Genomic DNA, 25,540 nt, shown 5'->3' on the forward strand with positions numbered 1-25,540 from the left:
AGCCATTCTTTCTGGGGTGAGGTGGAATCTCAGTGTTGTTTTCATCTGCATCTCTCAAATGACCAGTGTTGTTGAACAATTTTTCATATGTTTATTTGCTGCTTTTACTTCTTGGTCTGAGAAATGTCTGTTCATTTCAGATGCCCATTTTTGAATTGGGTCTTTGAATTTGGGGGGTCTGATTTTTTTCAGTTCCTTATATAGTCTAGATAGTAGTCCTTTGTCTGAGGTACAGCTGCTAAAACTTTTTCCCACATTGTAGGTTGTCTCTTAGCTCTGTTGGTGGTTTCTCTTGCAGTACAGAAGCTTTTTAATAAGATGAGATCCCAGTTGTTGACTCTTTGTGCTAGTTCCCGTGCTACTGAGGTATTGTTACTAAAGTCTTTTCCTATGCCAATGTCTTCAAGAGTTCTACCTAACTTATCTTCCAGCAAGTTTAGTGTTTCTATCTTAATATTTAGATCTTTAATCCACTTTGATCTTAGTTTAGTGCATGGTGATAGATATAGGTCTAGTTTTAATCTTTGGCAGGTTGAAATCCAGTTTTTCCAATACTATTTACTAAATAGGCTATCTTTCCTCCAATGAGGAGGGTTGGCTCCTTTGTTAAAGATGAGGTGGCTGAGTATGTCTGAAGTTGTTTCTGCATCTTCTAATCTATTCCACTGATCCTCAGGTCTGTTTCTTTGCCAGTACCATGCTATTTTTATCACAGTAGCTTTGAAGTATACTTTCAAGTTGGGGATTGTGATACCCCCAGCCATGTCTCTGTTGCCTAGAAATGCTTTTGCTATTCTAGATCTCTTCTGTTTCCAAATGAATTTTAGGATTGTTTTCTCTAGTTCTGTGAAGTATATTGTTGGGATTTCAATTGGCATTGCATTAAATCTATATAGTACTTTTGGAAGTATGGCCATTTTCACTATATTGGTTCTTCCTACCCAGGAACAAGGGATGTATTTCCATTTTCCTATATCTTCCTTGATCTCCTTCTTCAGAGTCTTGTACTTTTCAGTGTAGAGGTCTTTTGCTTCCATTGTTAGACTGATTCCTAGATATTTCATTTTTTTGGATGCTATTGTAAAAGGAATTGTTTTCCTAATTTCTCTCTCAATGAGTCTGCTATTTGAGTGTAAGAAGGCTATTGTTTTTGAGTGTTGACCTTATATCCAGCTACTCTACTGAATCTGTCAATTAAGTCTAGAAGTCTTTTGGCTGAGTTTTTTGGGTCTTCTATGTAAAGTATCATATCATCAGCAAATAATTACAGTTTCACTTCTTCCCTTCCTATCTTTATTCTTTTTATTTCTTTCTCTTTTCTAATTGCTATGGCTAATGTTTCCAGAACTATATTGAACAGGAGTGGTGATAGTGGGCATCCTTGTCTTGTTCCTGATTTACCGTGAAAGTTTTCAGTTTTTTGACCATTTAGTATAATGTTGGCTGTTGGTTTTTCATAGATAGCCTTAATCAAGTTGAGATAAAGACCTTCTATTCCAATTTTCTGTAGCATTTTTATCATGAATGGGTGTTGGATTTTGTCACATGCTTTTTCTGCATCTATTGAGATGATCATATGGTTTTTGTCCTTGACTCTGTTAATATAGTGTATTCCATTTATTGATTTTCAAATGTTGAACCATCCTTACATCCCTGGGATAAATCCAACTTGGTCAGGGTGTATGATCTTCTTGATGACCCTCTGTATTCAGTTTGCCAGTATCTTGTTGAGGATTTTTGCATCTATGTTCATTAGGGAGATTGGTCTGTAGTTCTCTTTTTGGGTTGGGTCTTTCCCTGGTTTGGGGATCAAAGTAACACTTGCTTCCAGGAATGAATTTGGAAGCTTTGCTTCCCTTTCAATTTCCTTGATGATTTTAAAGAGTAATGGCAATAGTTCTTCTTTAAATGTCTTGTAGAATTCAGCAATGAAGCCATCAGGACCTGGGCTTTTCTTTGTTGGTAAATTTTTTATTATATTTTCAATTTCACTCATTGTTACTGGGGTGTTTTGAATTTCTATATCTTCTTCATTTAATTTTGGCAATTCGTATGTGTCTAAGAATCTGTCCATTTCTTCTGTGTTTTCCATTTTATTAGAGTGCAGGTTCTCAAAGTAGGTATTGATGATCCTCTGGATTTCTTCTGGATCTGTTGTGGCTTCACCTTTTTCATTCTTAATTGCATGGATTTGAGACTTTTCTTTCCTTTTTTTTGATGAGATTGGCTAAAGGTTTATCAATTTTATTTATTCTTTCAAAAAACCAACTCTTTGATTCATTGATTTTTTTTGTATCATTCTCTTAGTCTCCATTGCATTGATTTCTGCTCGGATCACTATAATTTCCTTTCTTGTACAAGCTTTGTGTTTGTTATGCTCTTCTTTTTCTAGGAGCTTGGGGGTCTACATTAGGTTATTTAACTGAGTTCTCTCTGTTGTCCTAATATGGGCATTCACTGCTATGAATTGACCACGTAGAACTGCTTTCATTGTGTCCCACAGATTCCTGTATGTTGTACTGACATTATAATTTACTTGTAGAAACTGTCTAATTTCTTCTTTAATTTCCTCTGTGACCCATTGGTTATTCAGGAGGGTGTTATTCAATTTCCATGTGTTTGTGGGTCCCTTACTATTTTGAAGAGATCTCTGTTTTCATGGTCCTTAACCGCAACCCTGTCTTCTATATCTGATATTCTATATTCAGATTCCCTTAATCTGCTCTGCATGCTTTCAATGGAGTTTTTAATCTCCTGAATATCTATTTGAATCTGTTTCATGGATTCCATTTCTTTCTTATGTTGGACAATCATGGTTTTCATTTCTTTCTTATGCTGGGCATTCATGGCTTCCAGCATGTTTCTGATCACATCTATTTTTTTTATCTGTTTCTGTTCTAGAGCCTCTAATCATGTCTTTCATTCTGCTCACCATCTCTGTAGTTATCTGGGAAATTATTTCTGTTTTGAATTTTTCTAGAGCCTCATTCATCTGTTTTGTTACTTCCTGCGCTATCAGTTCAGGGTGTCCAGGTGGTTGATTATCAGACTTTTCCACCTTGTTTCCCCCAGAATTTGCCTTTCGTGGGGTGGAAGTCTGAATTTGTGCCCTACTAAAATGTCTTCTTATTTTTGTTTTTGGTACTGTCCTTGGTTTAGTTCCTGGGTTTATATTTTGAAGTTGCTTATTTTAAGTATCTTTGTTGATGTACTTAGAACACTTATGGAATGATTGCTTCTCAGAGATGTCTTCCAGATATAGCTGGTCTTTAGGTTTGGAGTCTCTAATGGCACTTAGGCTGTCTCATTTTCATTATACCAGGAAGACAATTGATTAGATCAATCACAACACCTTAGCCCAAGTGATACAATCAGCAACACAATAGCATCAAGCACCTCTTAGAAAATGACACTTTGTGGTAGTTATTAATCTATCACCTTTGACTGTGTGAATAAATCAAAATCAAGGACCAACCCAACATATGTTTATAGTGAATGAACTCTTCAATATAGTAACTTTACTCATTGGGATGGGGAGTTAGAAGGAGTTGAGGAGGGAGTAATAGGTAGGTAGAAAGATAGAGGAAGGTTAGCAGTGAGGCCAGAGGACACAGGTGAGAGAAGGAAAAAGACGAAAAGAAAGATAAAGAAGAAATACGAATTAGGGGCAGAACAGGAACACAAAGAGAGATGAAGAACAATGTGGGACAGCAAGGGAGTCAGGCAGACAGTGAGAAAAAGAAAAGAGAAAAGAAAGAAAAAAGAGAAAAATAAAAATTTTAAAAGAGTAGCAAAGAAGAAAAAAATTAAAAATAAGAGCAAAAAAAAAATAGTGGTAATTTTGAAAATAACAAATAAAAGATAAAAATGAAGGGCCTCCTTCAGGGTGTGTCTCTGCTGTCACAATAGACAACGAGGGCAGCAGTGTGCAGTTATAAGTCAATGAGTCTCAGTAAGCCAGTCACAGACTCATGAGATTCAGGCAGATTTCTGACTGCAAGTCCCAAGTTGAGCTCCCTGTCCTTCTGCAGGGTTGAACTCTGCAAAGTTCAATTGCAGGTTCCAGCTGCCTTTCCCTTGAAGATAGTCCAGGTTCCGATGGGAGGTGATGATCCCTACAACTTACCAAGTAAGGATGTCTGGTGTCCCTTTATTGCAGAGATTCTCTTCACTTTTCCAGTGGGCTTCAGTTTTCATCAGGAAGCCTGAGAGAGCCCCTCTCTCTGTTGTTCACTTCTGCAGCTCAGGACAATGGCTTTTTGTGGGGTGCAAGTCTAAATTTCCCCCCTGTGCCTCTATAGTGTGGATCCAAGTAGGTGCACAGCCAAGAGGCGGGGGGGGGGGAGCTGTTGTTGCAGGTACCCAAACGCTGAGCTTGTGGCTGGTGGGCGTGCCTGGGGGGTCCTCACTGGCTAGGTCTCTGGCTAGGTCTCTTGGTTGCAAGTTGGTTGGTTTTTGTTTGTTTGCTAATTCCAAGGAAAATGAATTTCTGCTAAATAACCATCTGTCCCTGAGAGGTCCTAGACACTAGAGTACAATGAAATTTTTAATTTTCCATTTGATTCTCCTATTCTGACTTGCCATGGCTTCTTGCTACCTATGATAATAAAACTGATCAAATGTACTGCCTGGGCACTTACTACATGCACCTTACTGTTTTACAAAATCCCATTTAAAATTTCACTTAAGAACTTCTCCATTGGGAGTGGGGGAGAGCACTGAAAATTCCACCTAAACAGAAGTTGTGCAGAGCTAAGTCAGAAGCTGCTGGTAGTTCTGATAGTGGCCACTCCCAAACCTACCTCCCAATCACACCTCTCCTAGTCACAGACCCACATATCCAAGGCAACTTGAATTTCCTACAAGCACCACAGTTTCTCAGAAACTTAATTTGTTCTCCAAAGCAGTAGTAAATGGTATCAACATCCATCCAAGACCAAAACCAGATACCAAAGAATCATTCTAAATACTTCCATTCCCCTGAATCCCCATGCCCGGAGCCCATGGTCACAAAAGTCCTTTATTTTAAGTACAGCTTTGTAATATATAATGTGACATTGATTTGGGGGAATTGGTACAAGTATATAAGATACCTTGATCACTTTCAATCCCTTTACCCTCTCTGTACCTATCTCCTTCCTCCTTTTCATCCCCTTCCCAGTCTCTAAAATGTCTTTGTTTGTTTCCTACCATCTCTACTCTATCTCACTCTTTTATTTTTATTTTAGGTTTCTCATATAAGAGAATTCATTTGATATTTTGTAGGAAACAGGGAAAGGGGACATTACTAGAACCTCTGCAGTAAGTCCTAGTCTCCTGCAAGCCATGACAGCACAAGGTGAATTAATTAATTAGACAGAAAAGATAGAAAACTGAGACTTAGAGAAGAAGCTGAGCTTTGGGCCTGATCAATGCTGCTCTGGCAGCAAAGATGACAGACCCTGAGCTTACCACACTTTAATTTGGTACATCAGGAGTAACATGTAACAGATGACTCCGTGCGGCATGTTTGGGTACACTGGGAGTAAGAAACGTAATATGTTCCTCCCCAGTATGTCATCAGCTGGTGTAATCTTGCCCTGGAGCATCACAGCATCACTGGACTATTGGAGATATGTCTCGACATGCCATAGCTGGCCTCTAGGCAGGAAAACTAGGCCTAATCACAATTTTAACTGTGAAATGATTTTTCCCCAAAATTATGTAGAATTGTTCCCAACAATAGTTAACTCTCTCTATCTGACTTATTTCACTTAATATTATGGTCTCTAGTTCTACTCACTTTCCTGCCCTCCAAATGGCATGATTTCATTCTTCTGTATGGCTGAATAACATTGCATTATGCATATACACCACATTTTGTGTATTCATTCATCTATTGATGGGCACATAAGCTGCTTCTAGAGCTTAGCTATTGGGAATTGAGCTCCTATGAACAGGGGTGTGTATGTGACACTGTAGTGTGATGCCAAGACCGTCTCACCCTTCCCATCAGCTTAACTATGCTTGTGATGGTTAATCTTGCTTGTCAACTTGATTGGACTAAGAAACCCAGGAAATTAGTAAAACACACTTCTGGGTGTGTCTTCTATTTTTTTTAAGGTTTTAATGACTGGTGAACCTCAATTTTCTACAATTGCCTGAAGAAGCTCCTTTATTATCTGCTCCCAATCCTGCTCCAAATTGTTCCCAGTTTAAAAAAAAAGAAAAGAAAAAAGAAAAACAACTGAATCATGTCATTCTACTATTCACTATTCTACTATTGCTGTTGGTTCACCACTTTCTACAGGATAATGTCCAAAATCTGCAGTGTAGAGTTCAAAGAACTTCCAAAGTGATTCTAACATAGATTCATCTCCCAACCACTTTTACCATCAGGTATCTCTATCTCTGACCAAGCCACCACGCCTCTCCCCAAATGCCTTATTCTCATTTTTCATCAGGCAAACTCCTTATTTTTAAAATCTCCACTCACATATGACTTCTCCCTCAGTCAGACTTAATCACCTCCTCCTCTTTCCCACATTTTCCCACTTTAACTAGCTGTAGATCCCTTATCACAATTTGGCCTGCATTAGGCAAATGCCAGCCTACCTCAATGGACAGTGAACATCACTAGGTCAGACCCTAAGTGATGCTACTATCATCCCCATAAGTGGCTGCTAGGTTCATTTGAGAAATCATTTTCAAATGCCTGCCTGGTAAATTAAAGATAAACATCTTTAATCATTTCTTTCCCCTCATCCACTGGGGTACATGGCACTAGAAACAGCTTAGATCTCTGAATCATAACATTTTGAGAATTATAGAGTTTAAAGAAACTTTTACAGATGAGTCCAATTTGCATTTTACTGGTTAAAAAAAAATCAAGGTTCATTTCAGACTCTTCCAAACCTAAAATCTATTAATCCAATGCCTTCTAGCTTATAGATTTTGATTCTATGTTTAAATCATGTGCATTGGAAAGTCAATTGTTGATAAGAATGACAAAACATGTGATTTCCTATAAAATCTTACAAGAAGGGATCTCTTTTCTAACCTTTTCCACAGACTTCCAAAGCCTCTGTTTCATACAAACAGCAAAATGAGCTGCAAATCAGAGAGTTTTGAAGTCTTTTTGTGACCTTGAAAGACTGTTACCACTCCATAAAATCTGCTCCCTAATTCCAGATTTATAATCACTTATTTCTTTAAAAAAAATTTGTGCAGATACAGGAATCACTTCCACTCCTTCATCAAATATTAATGTGTGATCTGACTCTGCATTCAGGATAAACATAACTTGGAGGAAATATTTTAGGGATGGAGCCCAGAATTTTATTTTTCTGAAATATCTTTGAATTTTATCACATGCAAAAATGCAAATATATGCCTTGTACTGCAGATGAAAATTTCTTAATAGTTTCTTAACTCAATGCTCTTCTACAAACGGATTGTTACCAAAGCCAAATGCATGTGGCCTTCTTCCTTCAGAAGCAATATAATGAGATGGATGTCCCCTTATCATGCTAGTAAGTTCTGAGTTACATAAGCAAACATTTCTAATAGCAGTATATTTGTTATGCTGCACCTTAGAAAAATACGTAACAAGTGTAACTCACCTCAGGATACCATGGCTTAAAAAATGACTTGGTTGTTGTTAACTGCAGTGAACCAACTGAATGGGGCATTATGCCCTGAGTAGGTATCAATGCTTCAAAGCTTTAGTGACTGAACCACTTCACTGGAAGCACAACTAATGATGGTGGGCTAGGTCTCTAACACACTTCCTCATTTACCACATCCCACACATGCCACTGAGCTCTCCTTTAGTGTACAAATGAGCATGATTTTATCAGATCAGGATATTAATTGTCCTTGGCCCTATGACCATATACCCATGTGAGTGAAACTCTCAGTAGTAAGTAACACCAAAATCAAAAAGTAATCATGGGGCAGGAGGTTTGAGTTTGAGGCTAGCCTGGGCAACTTAGAGAAACCCTATCTCAAAATTAAAATTAAAGGGCTAAAAATGTAACTCCATGGTAGAACACTTGCCCAGCCTAGGTGAGGCTCTGAGTTCAATTCGAGTACCATACATAATAAAAACAACAACAACAATATTGAAGTAGAACTTGCTCTTTCTCCTACTACATATTAAGCCCATCCACTTGTTATTGAATAGTCAAACAATTTTATTCTTCTCCTCAAGGAATTCATTTTTAGGTATGTATTTTGTAAATCAATAACATTTATAATTTGAGATTATTGGTTTTTTTGTACCTATTTAATATTAACATAGAGTTTTTCATTTTATTTATTATTGTTATCTTCTATATGATAAGAAATTTATAATAGTGATATAATCTTTACTTATACTACTGATAAAACATTTCTTTAAATTAATACAAAGATTAAAAAGGGAAGTGCAGTTGAAGAAAAAAAAACAGTAAAATCATGAAGGCATCATGAAAGACATGGTTTTGAAACACTATCAGGGGAAAAGCCTTTCACAGAAGTGAACAACCCTCCACGGAAGGTAAGAACCTCATCATTTCCAAATGCTAAGAACACAGAAGGAGACAAAGAATATCATTTTAGAAAACTTGAATAAAACTAAAAAAATTTTGAGCACCTGGAAGGAAGCTCCCCCGCTGCCATCACAAGCTCCTAGGACAGAGAAGCTGAGCCAGTTCCAGCACCCGGAAGGAAGCTCCCCCACTGCCATCCCAAGCTCCTAGGCCAGACAAGGTGAGCCACATGCCAGAAGCACCACCACCACCACCCCCCGCCCCTTGGAAATGAGAAGACACATAAACAAGCCTCAAAAACAGACTTCCAGGTCACCTACAGCAACCCCAAAGGGAAATGAGATGGAACACTCTGATACTCAACCACCTGGACTCTCTGAACTGGCAACAAAAGAGGATCTGGGAAAAATGAAATCAGAAATAATTACTCAGGTAACAGCAAAGATTTTGCTCATGGTGCAAGATATGATTAATAAATCTAGAGAGGACACATAAAAAAATAGAGGACCTGAGGAACATGATGAAATCCCAACATAGGAAACAAATGGAATCCATAAAACAGATACAGATTTCCAAGAGATTAAAAACCCCATCAAAAGTCTGCACAGCAGAATGAACCACTGTGAGGATAGAATTTCAGATATATAAGATAGGATTGCAATTAGTGAAGGGGAAAAGAAAAATTGCTTTAAAATTGTAAGGGAACATGAGAAATCAATCCAGCAGCTGCTAGATGATGCAAAGAAGAATAACATAAGACTGACTGGAGTCAATGAAGAAAGAGGAGAGAGTGCAGATGACATAAAAAACTGTTCACAGAAGTGATGGCAGAAAACTTCCCAAGGAGGGGAAAAGAACTTGACATACAGATAAGTGAGGCATATAGGACTCCAGCTAGCCTTAACCAAAAAAAAAATCTACACATAGGCATATAATAGTTAGGATTCCAGAAATCCAACAGAAGAATAAAATTCTACAAGCAGTGAGAGAAAAGAAACAAATCACATACAAAGGAAAGCCCATCAGAATCACAGCAGACTTCTCAATGCAAACCCTCAAGGCAAGAAGAGCTTGGAGTGATGTATTTCAAGCCCTAAAGGAAAACAGCCTCCAACCCAGATTGATATACCCTGCAAAACTATCTTTCAAAATTGATGGAGAAATAAGATACTTTCATGGTAAAGAGCACCTCAGGAACTTCATGAATACCAAACCAGCACTCCAAAAAATTTTGGACAATACCTTAGGAAAAGACAATGAGGATCACAACCCCGGGAAACCCAGCAGAATGAATCCATTGGGCATGACAAATTAAATGCAAAGGGGGAGAATCCAACAAAAAAGAAAAAGTCATGACAAGGCTTTTAAAACTTTTGACTTCATCTCCCTAATGAGTGTATAATTCAATCTTATTATTGTAGTGATTAGTATTTTTCTGATTCTAGAATTGCACACCATTCCTTGTGCTGTACTGGCTATTTATCATCTTCTTATGTCTACATTTTAATTGTGTTGTCTATTAATGAGCTCTAAGAATTCTTTATATATTCTGCTCATAGGTTATATGCATTGTAAATATGGTCTGTTTAAGGACTACTTTTCATTTTAATGATGTCATTTAAAGTTCTAAATTTTGATGGAATCTCATTTATCAATTTTTTTTCTTTTATACATCATGGTTTTTGTATCCTAGGTAGTTCTTGCCTACCCTGAATTCATAAATATTTTCCCTTATAATTTCTTCTTAAAGTTTTATACTTTTAGGCTTTCTTATTTAGGTTCATAGATCCCTTCAAGTTATTTTCATGTACGGAAAAAAGGGTTGAGGTTAATTTTTATATACAGATACCAGGTGTTTTAGTGCCGTTTGCTGAAGACACTATCTCTTCCTCGGCTCTTGAATCAAGTTTATATTCTATAAAATACTAATGTTAAATAATCTTTCAAAGCTCAGTGGACCATATATGTGTGGTTCTATTTCTAGATTCTCTATTTTATTCAAATGATCTATATGTCTTTCCTTACACCAACACTGCCTTGATTACTGTAGCTTTAGAAGAAGTCTTAAAATTGGGTGCTAAATGTCTTCCAACACTGTTTTTGTTTTTGTTTTTGGCTTTTCTGGGTCCTTTGTACTCCTACATAACTTTTAAATTTCAATATCCAGTTCGCCATTTATAGCAAGTATACACAGACCTGAATTTTTATATATACCTTGTGTTTTCTAATCCTGCTAAATTCAAGTACAAGTTCTAGTGGCTCCTAGAGATTTCTTAGTATTTTCTCTGTAGATGATCATTTCATCTACATATAAAGATTTTGCTTCTGCCATGCCAATCCTATTCTAGTTGTGTCATTTTATTGCCAGACTGTTTTGGTTTAGACCTATGTTTCAAAGTTTAATGGACAGATGAAGAGTAGGCATATATGCCCTTGTTCCCCACTTTAGGGAGAAAGCATTGTATCGTCTCCACTCATAGAAAGAGTTTTTGTTGGAAGTATGGAGTACATGTCTTTGATCTGTTGAGAAGGTTCTGTTCTACTTCTAGTCTCCTGATAGATTTTACCATGAACAGCTGTGGAATTTAGTCTAATACTCTTTCTCCAACTAGTGACAGGATCATATGGGTTTCTCCTTTCCTCTGTTAAAATGATTACTTTTGGGGGTGGATCTTCCAATGCTGAACCAACACTGCCATCCCTATAATAAAACCACTTTCTACATACTGCCAGATCTGACTTCTAAGAGTTTGTTTTGTTAAACAAATTTCTATCTATGTTCATACTTTTTTCTACTATTATCTTTATCCAATTTTAGGATTAGCACAATGTTGAATTCCTAAAATGAGGGGAGAAGTGTTCCTTCTTTTTTCTGCTTTAAATGTTTGATATAATTTATCAGTTAAAATGTTTATGAGCCTGCTGTTGTCATATAGGTAGGTTTTCAAGCTAGGAATATACTTTCTTTAATAGGTGCTATTCAAATTTTATATTTCCTCCAGAGTTAGTTGCATTAATTGTCTTCTAAGCTACTTCTTAGAAGTTGTCAAATTTATTTCAAAAAAAGATTTTTGTAGTATGCTTTCTATATCCTTTTAAATTCTGTAAAATCTGTGGTAATGTCTCCTAGATCTTAATATTGTAATTTTAAAAATGTATAACTGATATTGTGTAACAGGAAGAAAAGGTCTAAAAGAGCAGGGGAATTGGGAGGGGTAGGGGAAGGGAAAAAAGGGAAAGAAAAAAATATGAGAAGAGGAAAAAAATGGAAACAAAGTCTTTGCAAATAGGGAAGGGTGGAGGGGGTGAAGGGAGGGCAAGGGAAGGGGAAAACAAATAAGAACCAAGAGACTCATGTAATGGTACAAGATCCCAATGATGAATGTAACTGTATTTTATACCTAAAATGTACCAATAAAGTTAATGGGGAAAAAAAAAACTAAAAATATTTTAAACCACTTGGCTTTTTGACAGTACAAAAAAAAACTCTTAACAGAGATCAGTAATTATTTTAATCAATACCAAGATGACAAAAGACTAAATTAATTCCTTTTAAGCCCTTATCCCATCCCCACTTCCTGTAATGTAAAATCTCAAGCTCCCCAGCAAGAATCACTGATGGGAATAAAGAAACATTCCCTCATCAAACCAAGAAATGTTTGATTATGTTTTAGCTTTTATTATTTGTATTTTTAAAATAGGGTTTTCTACACACCTCCTAGAAGCTACATTCTGATGAGGATGCTTTCAAAATTCCACACTTCCCTTTTGAGATTCCCTTAGGGAGTCAGGTGCCAGGAGCTGGGAATTGCTGTCGACCCTGTGTCACCGCTACAGAGAGCAGGAGGTGCTCCTAGGAACCAAGACATTGTCCATCACTCCCTCCATGACCATGCAATGATTACTTCAGACTCTTCAAATTCTCTCGGTGACAGCGAAATACAGTTGAAACCATAGTTAATTTGCCACAGTGAAGAAAAATTGTAGAGGAATATAACCAAACTTAGTTATTTTCATTGTCATTTTAATAATAAGAGAAAAGTGAGTTTAAGGTAACCCAGCAACCCTGTGGTTTATAATGGAAAGTAAGGTAGTAATATGATTTCTATAATTTAAAAAATTAGTATGGGATAATACAAGCCTATCCTGATTAACATTCCTAACCTTGCAAATGTGCAGGAAAAAACACTTTTCTTCAATATTAACTTCCAAGAATAAAAATGGTTCAACTACACTTTGATTGATATTACATCTACAGTGTATACTGTCAAACAAAATATAATACAGGCTCTAAAATAAAATCAACACTATAAGGTACACATGGCAATTTCAGTGTTCTTGTACAGTTTATTTTTTAAGTAGCAGAGTAGTCATAAAGAATTCCCAGTATACCCAAAACTGTTTGCATAAAGCAAAAAGAGACTGCTAAAAAGATGATCATAGACATGCAGTGTGGCACACACCACAAGTTGTCCTTCCCAGCCATTCTCCACTTCTTTTATATAAAAGAACCCCTCTTTTTAAGTAGGTCCATGCAGCTCAGAATAAAAAACTATATTTGCCAGCCATCACTGGAGAGTAGTGTACCAGCATGACTTAGGTTCTGAATGATAAAATGTGAGGAAAGATATTAGATGAAACTTCTAAGTGTACTTGGAGGAAGAAGGTACAACCTTCCACTTCCCCTTGTCCTGCTGGCTGGTGGAAATGTGATAGCTGAATGAGGAGCCCTGTCTGAGACCACAAAGTGGCCTGAAGAAGGCAGCCCAGCCAGGCATGGTGGTGCACTCCTGTAGTTCCAGCACTCTTGAGGCTGAAGCAGGAGGATCGCTGTAAGTTCAAAGCTAGTCTGGGATACATAGCAAGTTCAAGGCCAGCCTGCCCTGTATAGCAAGACCCTGACTCAAAAAAAGAAAAAAAAAGAAAAAAGAAGGCAGCTCAAGCTCATACTAGAGTCAAAAAAGAAGCCTGGATATCTAAATCCTTGGGCCACCAACCTGAACCACTTCTCTTTACACTTCAACATGAAAAAAAGTGATCTACATTGTTTAAGCTGTTATTTGAGGTTCACTGTTACATATACACATTTGCATATACACATTTTCAAGCACATGTGTAGTAACTCTAAATTGAGTTTCACTGTTTCAAATGTATAACTTTTTAGAACACACTCATTCTAGATTGTCTGAATCATTCCATTATGAATAAATCATGCAAGTAATATAAAATGAGACCAACATTTAATAATTTAATGCAAATATTTCCAATGCTTTTAAGCTGTTTGCATTTCATAAATGAGTAAAGGAAGGTACAAGAAAAACAAGTAATTTGCTCAAATTTGCATTCAACAAGTGTTTACTAAGTAAATGAGCATCCCTAAGTAAAGCTTAAATTCTGTTGCAGTAGGTGGATGCAAATACATAAACAGAAAAATAAATATGAATGGAGACACGATGAAAGAAATAAGGGACAGAGATGGAGATGAATGGGTAGACAGAGGAGAAAGGTAACCAACTTTAGATCAGTGGTCATGAGAGTCTGAGGCCTCAACAATAATATGGAGCCAGCAAAGCAAAGGCTGCAGGAAGAGGCATCCTACATCAACGTTCCAACACACCCACATGCACAGTGCTTTACCTTTGAGTAACTGCAAGCTCCTCTTCCACATTCCAGCCTCTGTACTGTACTCCCCAGTGCTTCCACACTTCTCGGACACCATGGGGTTCCTGAAGGCATGATGCCTTCTTCTCCCAACACAGCAAATCACTAAAGCCATCACTGCAAGATCCATCTAGACCACTCTACAAGGAACAGACTGTGAAAAAGGCACCAAGAGCTACCAGAGATCCTAACAGCTATGATGGAATACTGGAAGAGTAGCTGATCTGAAACAGAGATGAGGCCAGGATGTCTACTGTGAGCACCAGAGAAGCCGACCAGGCTTCGTACCTCACACACTATCCAAGACATGTCACCTTCTGATGCTCCCCTCCCCGCCAGTCCCTGTTACACATTCCTCTGACTTTACTCCATGCCCAAAGGGAATAGAAAAAGAAAAAAACAAAAGTGAAAAAGGACAGAAGTTGCTTAAATGAAAAGTAGCAGGTCCTGCTTCTTTTTGTGACCTACCAATCTCTCTTCTCAGATAAACTCGCTTTATCAGTCACTGCTTTTAGTTCCTTTGGTGGTTGTCACCATCTATCTAAATGGCAAATTATGCCTCATTTATTATTCCCTCATTTATTCCCTCATTTATCAGTTTATCAATTTATCAATTATTTATCTCATTTATCAATTATTCCCTCATTTATCAGTTTCAAACAGTTTCTATTTACTTCTTGCTTTTCTTTCCTTAACCTAATAAATATTTTGCAGATTATTCCATCTTCTTCATTCCTTTTTTTTCATGACTGCATTTTTTCTCCTAGATGTCCACATAGTTTACTCCATTACTTTCCTCACTTTCATTCCATTCAAGTTACCAAAAATCAACAACTCATAATAGAAGAAAGCAGCACATTTAAAATAAGGCTCTAGCTCCTAACAGATGCCCCAGATCTCCACCTCACCTCCTACTACTGCTGTGGTGCTTTCCCTTCACCTCATAGGAAATCTACAGATTCCGTATCACCATTGAATAGAGGATGAAACTTCCCCTGCTTAAGTAACAGGTAGGTCTGTGTGGGCACCAGTAGATACGAACTGCTGCTGTAGCCCTACACTGCTTTACCCAGGTAGGCTCAAAACTAGTAGCAAGGAGGAATTCTCCCAATAGACAGAACACCCAGCCACCTATGTTGTGTGGAGACAGGGTGGGCTTGGTACAAAGATATACATAGACTCATAAGTGGCTGGTCAGAGACATAGAATTAGCAAGATTGGAAGATTAGGGATAAGGGGGTTTAGGGAAGAAGTAAGTCAATGGACCCCTGGGAATGGGCATAAAGCATAAGGATCTTTGAATGACCAAACAAAACACTTTAGAAAAGACATGGAGCAACCAAGTAGAACAGAAGATTCAACCAATGACTATCAACCAGGCTCTGTCTTCAAACATCTCAGTAGGTACATACCATTCTCATGAAGACATAGTGTCCTTCGCAAAGCTAGAGACTATTCTTGGGTCCACAGGATGAGCTCCCTCTCAAGTAACTGCTGCCACAAAATATCTGACCTGCCAGCTGGAGAAAACAACACTGAGCCCTTAAGATGAAAACAGCCCTCTTGCTCGCCAGCTACTTGGTGGCAAATTGATTGCACTGGATCCTTTCCATCCTGGAAAGAGAAACATTTCATCCTGACTAGAAATGATACTATTTTTTCTCTACTGTCCTAAACAGTCACTCAACACAACATTTCTGACACCAGATGTGGTTTTTTGGTTTTGGGTTTTGGGTTTGGGTTTTTGCTTTTTCTGGTGAGCAGGCCCCATCCTAAAACTTTCTCTTAGTCTAAGGTGATGGTAAGCAGGATCTTGTGTTGATCTATCAGGCACATTGTGAGTCCTCTGAAAATGGTGCTAAAGGCAAGCCTGTACCTGGAATATGGATTTCTGCCAACCCTCATAAGGAATGTTTGCTTCTCTACTCCACAACTTTAGTCTTTGTGGGTCAAAAGGTCTTGGTTTCCAGAGGAAGTACCCTTCCCCCAGGGAAAAAAGTAAAGGTTCCACTAAACTGAAAGTTATAGGTGCTGGATATCATTGGGATCTTCATAGAATACTGCAGCAGGGTGGGGAGGGGGGAGCTACTATACTTGAAGGGAAATTGGCATCATGATCATCATCAGGACATAGAGCTGCTGAAGATGCATGCTGGGCATTATAGTGTGGGACTATATGATTCCAAATTCAATTACTCCCCTAGCCTCTATTGTATTTAAAAATTAATGGTTAAAATGTGCTTGTTAGTTCTAGGATAATAGATAAAATCTGTAGCAAAACAAAGTTCCTAAGTAAATTACTCAACCCCTTGTTTGTCCGGAGAATGAACGTTCCCGGGCCCACTGTCGGGAGAACAATCCATCAGTGTGTCTGCTCACCATCAGTACGTGATGGTCGTGACCATTAGTGTGTGTGTCTGCTGACCATCAGTACGTGACAGTCAACCACTAACCTTTGTTCATTTTTTCATAAATCTACATGTTAACCTCCCCCTCAACCCCCTATAAAACAGCCTCGGACTCTGAGCCAGTTGCCTCTCTAAGCTATTTTGCTTTGAGAGTGCTGTCTGGCCAGACTAATAAAGGTCTGTTTTATTTTCCAACTTGTCTGGTATGTTCCTTCCCGGGTGTTCGTCGCTGCAGTCAGCTCCTCGGAGCATTTGGTAAGGCCCTCGGTCTTACATTTTGGAGGCCCCAGCGAGATCCCCGGGTAAGGAACCCCGGTTCAGCCAAGACTCTGTGGCAGGATCCAGCAGGAGACTCATAGGCACAGACCTCAGAAAAACCTCCGGAGGTAAGTTTTTGGCCGGTTGCAACCGTTTGTTGTTAGGAGTGAGGTGGCTGACTAGCCGGTAAGCCTCCCCTAACCACAAGGTTCCTGACGAGGAACAAGGGAAGATTTAGTTTCGGTTCTGTTGCGGCGCCCGTTCATCTTGTCATATGTTAATGTCCTGTCCATTTTGTGTTTACTTCTTTTCCAAACCATCAAGGGCAGAGATGGGAGGATCCAGCTCCAAGAATACTCCGTTGGATTGTTTTCTAATTTTAAATTGGCTTTTTCCCCCGAGCAGGAGGACGAATATGGGGTTAAATTTTCTCGTGGAAAACTTCGCTCCCTGTGTCAATTGGAGTGGCCGGCCTTTGGAGTTGGATGGCCAGCAGAGGGCTCCTTTGATCCGAGCCTCTGCCAGGCGGTATGGAAAAAGGTCACTGGACACCCTAGCCATCCTGATCAGTTTCCATATATAAATATCTGGGTTCAGGCTTGTCAGGAGCCTCCGGCTTGGTTGCAGCATTGTTCCCTACAAACAAGCTCTCGCATTTTGGTTATGACCCCAAGTATACCTCAAGAGGCAAAAGCCTGAGCTCCCAAGCCAGTGCTCTCGCAAGATCCTGACCCCTTAGATCTTGAAATAAGACCTCCACCTTATGTGGAGCCATCACCCTCCTCTGATAAAATTGGCCCCAGATCTTGGAACCCCTTCTATCCTCCTCTTCCTGAAGAAGAAAAATCTCCAGATTCTGTAACCTCCCCTTCTCACACGCAAACAGGAGCCACTTATGGTCCCAGCAGGGCTCCTACTGAAGGGACTAATTCAGTTCCTCTTCTGCCTCTTAGGGAAATAGAACAGGGTCATTTTGTCTATATCCCTTTCTCTGCCAGTGATTTGTATAATTGGAAACATCAAAATCCCCCTTTTTCAGAAAAACTCCAAGCTTTGATCTCCCTCCTAGAATCTGTTTTTCATACCCATGACCCAACCTGGGATGATTGCCAGCAACTTCTCCAAGCCCTTTTTACCTCCAAAGAAAGAGAAAGAATTCAAGGACAGGCCATAAAATCGGTGTTAGGAGGATCAGAGGGCCCTCTCGATGAAGAGTGGGCCCGTATTGAGGCGCAACTTCCATCCACCCATCCCATGGCAAGCTAATTCCTCGGGCGGGAGAGAAGCTCTCCACAACTACCATCAGCATCTCCTAGCTGGCTTGAGGGGAGCCACTCAAAAGCCTACCAATTTGAGTAAGGTAAGCGAGGTCCTTCAAGGACCTGAGGAATCCCCTTCTGCCTTTCTGGACCATCTGTTGGAAGCATACTGTATGTATACTCCAATTGACCCAGATGCCCCTGCAAATTGACAGGCAATTAATTTGGCTTTTGTTACTCAGTCGGCCCCAGATATAAGAAAGAAATTGCAGCGAATGGAGGGGTTTGAGGGAGAAAATAGAGAAAAGTTGATGAGTGTGGCAATGAAGGTGTTTAACAACAGAGATCTTTTTGAGGATAGAATGGCCAAAAAGATAGGAAAGGCAAACATTGCTGCCTTGGCAGATGGAGGTTTTGTCCAGAAGGAAGGAAAAAACAAAAAGGAAGATAAAAATAAAGTATGGCCCTTACTAGAAAAGGACCAATGTGCATATTGCAAGGAGAAGGGCCATTATAAAAAGGATTGTGAAAAGTTAAAAAGAAAGAGACAGAAGGAGACCAAAAAGAAAAGAGATGGAGTTCTCTTGGTGGAAGAAGAGGATTGACAGGGCCAGGGCTCATGGCTGCTTGACCCCAATGAGCCTATGGTAACTTTAGAAATAGGGGGAACAGATGTCCAATTCCTTGTGGACACTGGAACAGCCTATTCTGTCTTGAAGACCCTCCTTGGCGCTCTTTCTTCCCTAAAGTCCTCCATCACTGGGGCCACAGGGAAGTCGGCCTCTTATCCTTGGACCACTAAAAGAACTGTAAATCTGGGAAAAGGCACTGTTACTCATTCTTTTTTAGTTATCCCGGAATGCCCTTACCTGCTACTAGGGAGAGATCTGCTATGAAAATTGGGGGCTGTTATTTCCTTTGAGCCTGAGGGAGGGACTTTCAAATTTAACCCACCCTCTGCCATTATGGTAACGGTTCCCCTTGAAGATGAATTCAAATTGTTAAAAGAGGGCTCAGAACCTCCTGAACAAAAATGGGACTATCTTAAGAAAAAGTTTCCCCGAGTATGAGCTGAAACAAATCCACCCAGTCTGGCCAAACACCATACTCCTGTGGTGGTTCAATTGCTGGCCTCTGCCACCCCCACCCATGTACATCAGAACCCCCTCCAACTGGAGGCCAAAGTGGGGATATCCAAACATATCCACCAACTCCAGGAAGCCAGCATCCTGGTCCCTTGCCAGTCAACATGGAATACACCCCTGCTTCCTGTGAGGAAGCCTGGCACCTCAGACTTCAGACTGGTACAGGATTTGCAGGAAGTAAACAGCTGGGTGGAGACCGTTTACCCAATGGTACGAAACCCCTATACTCTGTTGAGTCTCATCCCTCCTGATCATGTGTGGTACTCAGTATCAGACCTCAAGGATGCATTTTTCAGTCTGCCTCTAGCACCTGTGAGTCAGCCCCTCTTTGCCTTTGAATGGACTGACCCAGACACCAGAACTACTGGACAACTGACATGGACCTGGTTGCTGCAGGGATTCAAAAACTCCCCCACTCTGTTCAGGGAAGCTCTCAGCAAAGATCTGCAAGAGGTAAGAAAAATGTTTCCCCAGGCGACTATTCTTCAGTATGTCGATGACCTCCTGGTGGCAACTTTGACCAATAAAGAATGCATTGCAGCCACCGAGGGCCTCCTGGAAGCCCTCCAGGAACTGGGATATCGGGGGTCCTGGAAAAAAGCTCAGCTCTGCCAGACCAAGGTAACCTACTTGGGCTATATTCTTGAAAAGGGAAAGAGGAGGCTGGCAGAATCAAGAGTATCCGCAATTCTCCAGATTCTGAAGCTAGGCTCAAAGAAACAGGTGCGAGAGTTCCTAGGGGCAATTGGCTATTGCAGGATTTGGATTCCTGGCTTTGCTGAGATTGCCAAACCCCTACATGAGGCCACGGCGGGAGGAAATACACCCCTCAAATGGACTGAGGCTTGCCAGCAGGCATTTCAATTGCTTAAGACTGCACTTGCATCGGCACCAGCCCTGGCATTGCCAGACTTGAACAAACCCTTTACCCTGTATGTGGCAGAGAAAAATGGGGTAGCTAAGGGAGTGATTACTCAGCTTTTGGGGCCATGGAAGTGGCCTGTGGCATACCTCTCAAAAAGGCTCGACCCAGTGGCCTGAGGGTGGCCTACTTGTTTGAGGACAGTAGCAGCAGCAGCTGTTTTAACCCGAGAGGCTGACAAATTGACCTTTGGACAGGATTTAACTTTGATCACTCCCCATGCCATTGAGCCCTTGTTGAATAGCTCACCTAGCAAATGGCTGTCTAATGCCAGACTGTTACGATATCAAGGACTCTTATTAGAACAGCCACGCATTAAGTTTGCCACCACCACTAGCCTCAATCCAGCTACTCTACTCCCAGAATCTGACGAACAAATGCCCATCCATGATTGTCTTGAGACTGTTGAGAATTTGAGGGGAGGGCGTCCGGACCTAACAGACCAAGCCCTCCCCCACACAGAGATAACTTTCTATACTGATGGGTGCAGTTTCATTCTGGATGGTGTACGATATGCTGGAGTGGTGGTAGTCAACCAGGACCAACAGGTAAAATGGGAACAGGGGCTACCTCAAGGGACTTCAGCTCAGAGAGCTGAGCTGATTGCCTTGACCAAGGCTCTGGAATTGGGAAAAGGAAAAAGGATAAATACATTCACTGATAGTTGTTATGCTTTTGCCACTGCCCATGTACATGGGGAAATTTATCAAAATAGAGGACTGTTGACCTCTGAAGGAAAAGAAATCAAAAATAAGACTGAGATATTGGCATTGCTACAAACAATCTGGTTACCTCAAGAGGTCACCATCATCCATTGCCGTGGGCACCAGAAGGGGCTTAGCCCCGAAACAATTGGTAATAATGCTGCTGACCAGGCAGCCAAACAAGCTGCCCAAAAATCAGTGGGGAGACAAATGGTTCTGCTTCCCAGGCCGGTGCTCCCAGAGAAACCGGAATACACAGATAAAGAAATAAAAGAAATGAACAGGAAACATTGGACTTGAGGAGAACATGGATGGTGGATGACTAAAGATGGAAAGGTGGTGCTCCCAGCCGCTGTAGCAGATACGTTGCTGCGAGAATTACATGAGTCCACCCACCTCGGAGAGAAAAGGATGATGGCTGCCCTGCAACCTCATTTTGTCAGCGAGGGATTAGCCCAAAAGGCCCAGGACATGGTGAGACGATGCCCCACCTGCCTCAAGGTAAATGCAAATCGGGTAACCAGGCCCCCTGGGGTCCGACACAGAGGACTAACTCCAGGAGAGCATTGGGAATTGCACTTTACTGAAATGAAGCCTGGCATGTATGGGTACAAATACCTGCTAGTTTTTGTGGATGTGTTTTCAGGATGGGTAGACGCATACCCCACTAAGAGGGAGACAGCTGAAGTAACAGTTAAAAAGCTTCTGACAGAAATAGTTCCCCATTTTGGTTTGCCCTTAGCTCTGGGGTCTGACAATGGTCCAGCCTTTACGGCTAAGATATCTAAATTAATTAGCAATATTCTTGGAATAAAGTGGAACCTACACTGTGCCTATAGGCCTCAAAGTTCAGGACAGGTAGAAAGAACAAATAGGACATTAAAGGAGATTTTGACTAAATTATGCTTGGAGACTGAACTAGGTTGGGTAGAACTTCTCCCTTTTGCCCTCCTCCGAATAAGGTGTAATCCCAAGCCTCCCCTCAATCTGTCCCCCTTCCAGATTATTTATGGACAATCTCCCCCAATCATTCCATTAATAGATGTAGAATTAAAGAAAAAGTTTTCCCACCTTCGCCTCCTTAAATCCTTAAAAGCAGTTCATCAGCTTCAGTCAGAGCTACATGAGATGTTACGAAAGAGAATGACTAGTCCAAATGAAAAACCTTTACAACCTTTACCCTATAAGCCAGGAGATTTGGTTTTTATTTGCAGGTTTGATTCCAAGACCCTGGAACCTCACTGGAAAGGACCAATTCCTGTTGTCCTGTCAACTCCTTTGGCGGTAAAGGTGGCTGGGCATTCTGCCTGGATACATCGCAACCATCTAAAACCAGGACCCCCTGCAGACGTCAAAAAGGACAAATGGAAGATTACCAGCCAACCGGGTGACCAAAAGCTAAGACTGGAGTGAGTTGGACATGCTTCCCCTTCATGATAATATTTTCTAGGACACTGACAGTATTGCCCTCAGGAGGACTAGATCACACAAAAACTATATGGGTTTACTTGGCAAACTCACTTAATCTATCTGAATTCTGTTTAAATGTTGATGTGAATTTCCATTATGTGTTGGGAAGTTGTCTTATCCCAATATGCACCCCTTTAGAGTTAATACGGCCCTATACCCTGTTTAAGGATATTCCAGGAAAAAAACTTACTTATATAGATAGTTATAATTGGGGACCTGTCACATGTCATAAGCCTAAAAATGCTGTCAAATTATATACGCCTAAAGTGATCACGTCAAATAAGACTGAATGTGCTGTATATGAAGGATGTGCAACTAAATGTCTTAAAATGAAACAATTAAAAGAAATGCCCTGCCATGTAAAACAAAAAATTGCATATAACAATTGCCATATCTCCCTGCCAATAGGATGGTTTTACACCTGTGAAGGAGAAACCTTCAACTATATCCCAGCAAATTTAACTGAGACTCGCTGCTTGAGTTGTCTAGCTGTAGTATTGCCAGATAAAACTGATTTGATTGTGCCTAATAGAACTAAACGTTGGTCACCTTACACTGCACCAGGATGCGATGATGATGTAGGTCTGTTAACAAATGCTGAAGTAATAACTATGATAGCATCTTTTGTTGCCTTGCCTTCTGTAGGAGTCCATGCTGAGAAGGCAGTACAAAAATTAGCATGCAAGGTGGTCAAAGGATTAAATGCTACTTCATCAGCCTTGGCATTTATTAACCAAGAGCTACAAGAACAGAGACAGGCGATCTTGGATAATAGAGCTGCAATAGACTATTTATTGCCCTTCCATCACCAGGGTTGTGAGAAAATTAAAAATGTGTTGCTTCAATCTAACTGATAATGGTCCAAAGATTAAGGAGGAGATAGAACAATTAGAAGATCTGGCTCAGAAAGTATGTGATGAGGATGGTGGAGATCTGTTTAAATGGCTAACCAAATGGCTGCCCAATTTACAATGGTTAAGACAACTATTCATTGCCATTATAATCATATGTATATGCTTATTATTATCATGCTGTTGTATACAATGGATGCCTACATTTATGCGTAAGATTACTTAGATTACAGAAAATCAGTGGGGAATGTGGGACTGTATGATTCCAAATTCAATTACTCCCCTAGCCTCTATTGTATTTAAAAATTAATGGTTAAAATGTGCTTGTTAGTTCTAGGATAATAGATAAAATCTGTAGCAAAACAAAGTTCCTAAGTAAATTACTCAACCCCTTGTTTGTCCGGAGAACGAATGTTCCCGGGCCCACTGTCGGGAGAACAATCCATCAGTGTGTCTGCTCACCATCAGTACGTGATGGTCGTGACCATTAGTGTGTGTGTCTGCTGACCATCAGTATGTGACAGTCAACCACTAAACTTTGTTCCTTTTTTCATAAATCCTCCCCCCCAACCCCCTATAAAACAGCCTTGGACTCTGAGCCAGTTGCCTCCCTAAGCTATTTTGCTTTGGGAGTGCCGTCTGGCCAGACTAATAAAGGTCTGTTTTATTTTCCAACTTGTCCGGTGAGTTCCTTCCCGGGTGTTCATCGCTGCAGTCAGCTCCTCGGAGCGTTTGGTAAGGCCCTCGGTCTTACAATAGTGACCCAATACACATGGCTGGCTTTCCCCATTGTAACCACAGGCCAATAAGAATAAGAAGTCCAGGGCTCAGGCCTCTCAAGGAAGGGGGTCTGGATTAACTTACCAAGCAAACCACCTGGACTAGCAGAAGTGTTCACCAACAAGAAGGGAAATCTGGAAAGGGTGGGAGAAAAGGAAAATAACAATTATCAATTATGCCACTGGGACAAACTACAGCAGCGAAGAACTGTGGTTCATTGCATTAACTTTCCTTTTGTAAGTGCTCCCAGAAACTGTGACCTGAAGATGTGTCTGAATGAAGTGAATTTAGTGTGGGAAGCAAGAAGACCTGAGCCGGAGAATAGGGTGTATTTTAATGAATGCTTCTGCTGCTTCCCCAAAACTCCCTTTACAAGGCAGCAGGTCCTTCCCTGCCTGTGCATACTGACTGAAGACAACTCACTTGTCCCTTTGTGGGAGAACTGACCTTGGCCACAAGGGAGTTGCCCAATCTAGTAAGCCTCACCCACAGCCACTAGGAGGCAGAACTTGACCAGATGGAATGTGCCTTGAGGTGGAATCAACTCTACCTTGCCATGTGCACTGCAGGGCTTCTTTGTGAGGCTGGTGAACCAGCCTATATCTGAAAACACATTCTTATTATTTTTTCCCTGCCATACCCTACTTTCTCCTCTTCTGTGGAGAACGCCACCTGTCTTAGTCACTTTCCTCAGTGCTGGGACAAAATACCTGACACCCACAACATAAAGGGGGAGAGATTTATTTGGGCTCACAGTTACAGTACATGGTAGATGGGCTTTAGGACAGAAACACAGCATGGCAGAGGGGTATGGCAGAAGAAAGCTCTCACATCATGGCTGGAAGGAAACAGAGACAGAAGGGAGGAGCTGGAGAGGGAGATAAACCCTTTCAGGTCACACTCCCAGTGACCTATCTCTTCCAACCAGACCCTGCCTCCTAACAATCAGTCAGATATATCACCTCCATGATTCATTCACCTTCCAAAAGCCCTGCCGAGGAGCACATGTGGCTTTAGGGGACAATCTCCATCCAAACTTTAACATTATCCCAACAAATCTTTTTTTTTTTGGACCAGGGATTGAACTCAGGTCCTTGTGCTTGTGCAACAGGCAGCAAAACCACTGAGCTAAATCCCTGGCCCCCACAACAAATCTTTTGATTTACTAAAGCCCCTTATCAAGGTCTGCTTCCTGAGAACCCAATCTAAAAGCCACCATACCAAATTGATTCTGCAAAAAAAAAGTACAATTTGCTTACAACTGATTTATAATTTACATTGCATTTTTTCCTAATAGAAATAGAAAGCATTAAAAATTTAAGTAAAAAAATAACACTTTCTATAGTAAGTCTCGGAGAATATATCTACTTAAATTATTTTCAAGGTGACTTATTCAATGCATGACATTCTAAATAAAGCATTTGGGTGATCTGCTTTTTCTATCATCATTCTATTTCCTGTGTAGCAGGAGCACTTAAAACTTCCAGCTCAAAGAGCCTCACTAGGAAGCTGGTTACTCTGACACAGCAACTATCATCATTTAACGGCCAGCCCTATCATCAGCTTCACTAC

The 25,540-nt window shown here is 40.4% G+C and overlaps 1 long non-coding RNA gene across 16 annotated transcripts in view; it reads right to left on the reverse strand.

Moving 5' to 3' along the window:
• The window catches only part of LOC147828824 (uncharacterized), a 557,189-nt gene that overhangs the window by 413,258 nt on the left and 118,391 nt on the right, over positions 1–25,540 (reverse strand). For all 16 annotated transcript variants that reach the window (XR_015450076.1, XR_015450073.1, XR_015450071.1 and 13 more), the window contains one exon: positions 24,053–24,102. This is a non-coding gene — a long non-coding RNA (uncharacterized LOC147828824). The remainder of the gene's footprint in view (positions 1–24,052; positions 24,103–25,540) is intronic.

Source organism: Heterocephalus glaber, unplaced genomic scaffold (assembly GCF_053883595.1).
Source record: "Heterocephalus glaber isolate CG9 unplaced genomic scaffold, H.glaber_assembly_v1.0 deba00000901, whole genome shotgun sequence".
Lineage (NCBI taxonomy): Eukaryota > Metazoa > Chordata > Mammalia > Rodentia > Bathyergidae > Heterocephalus > Heterocephalus glaber.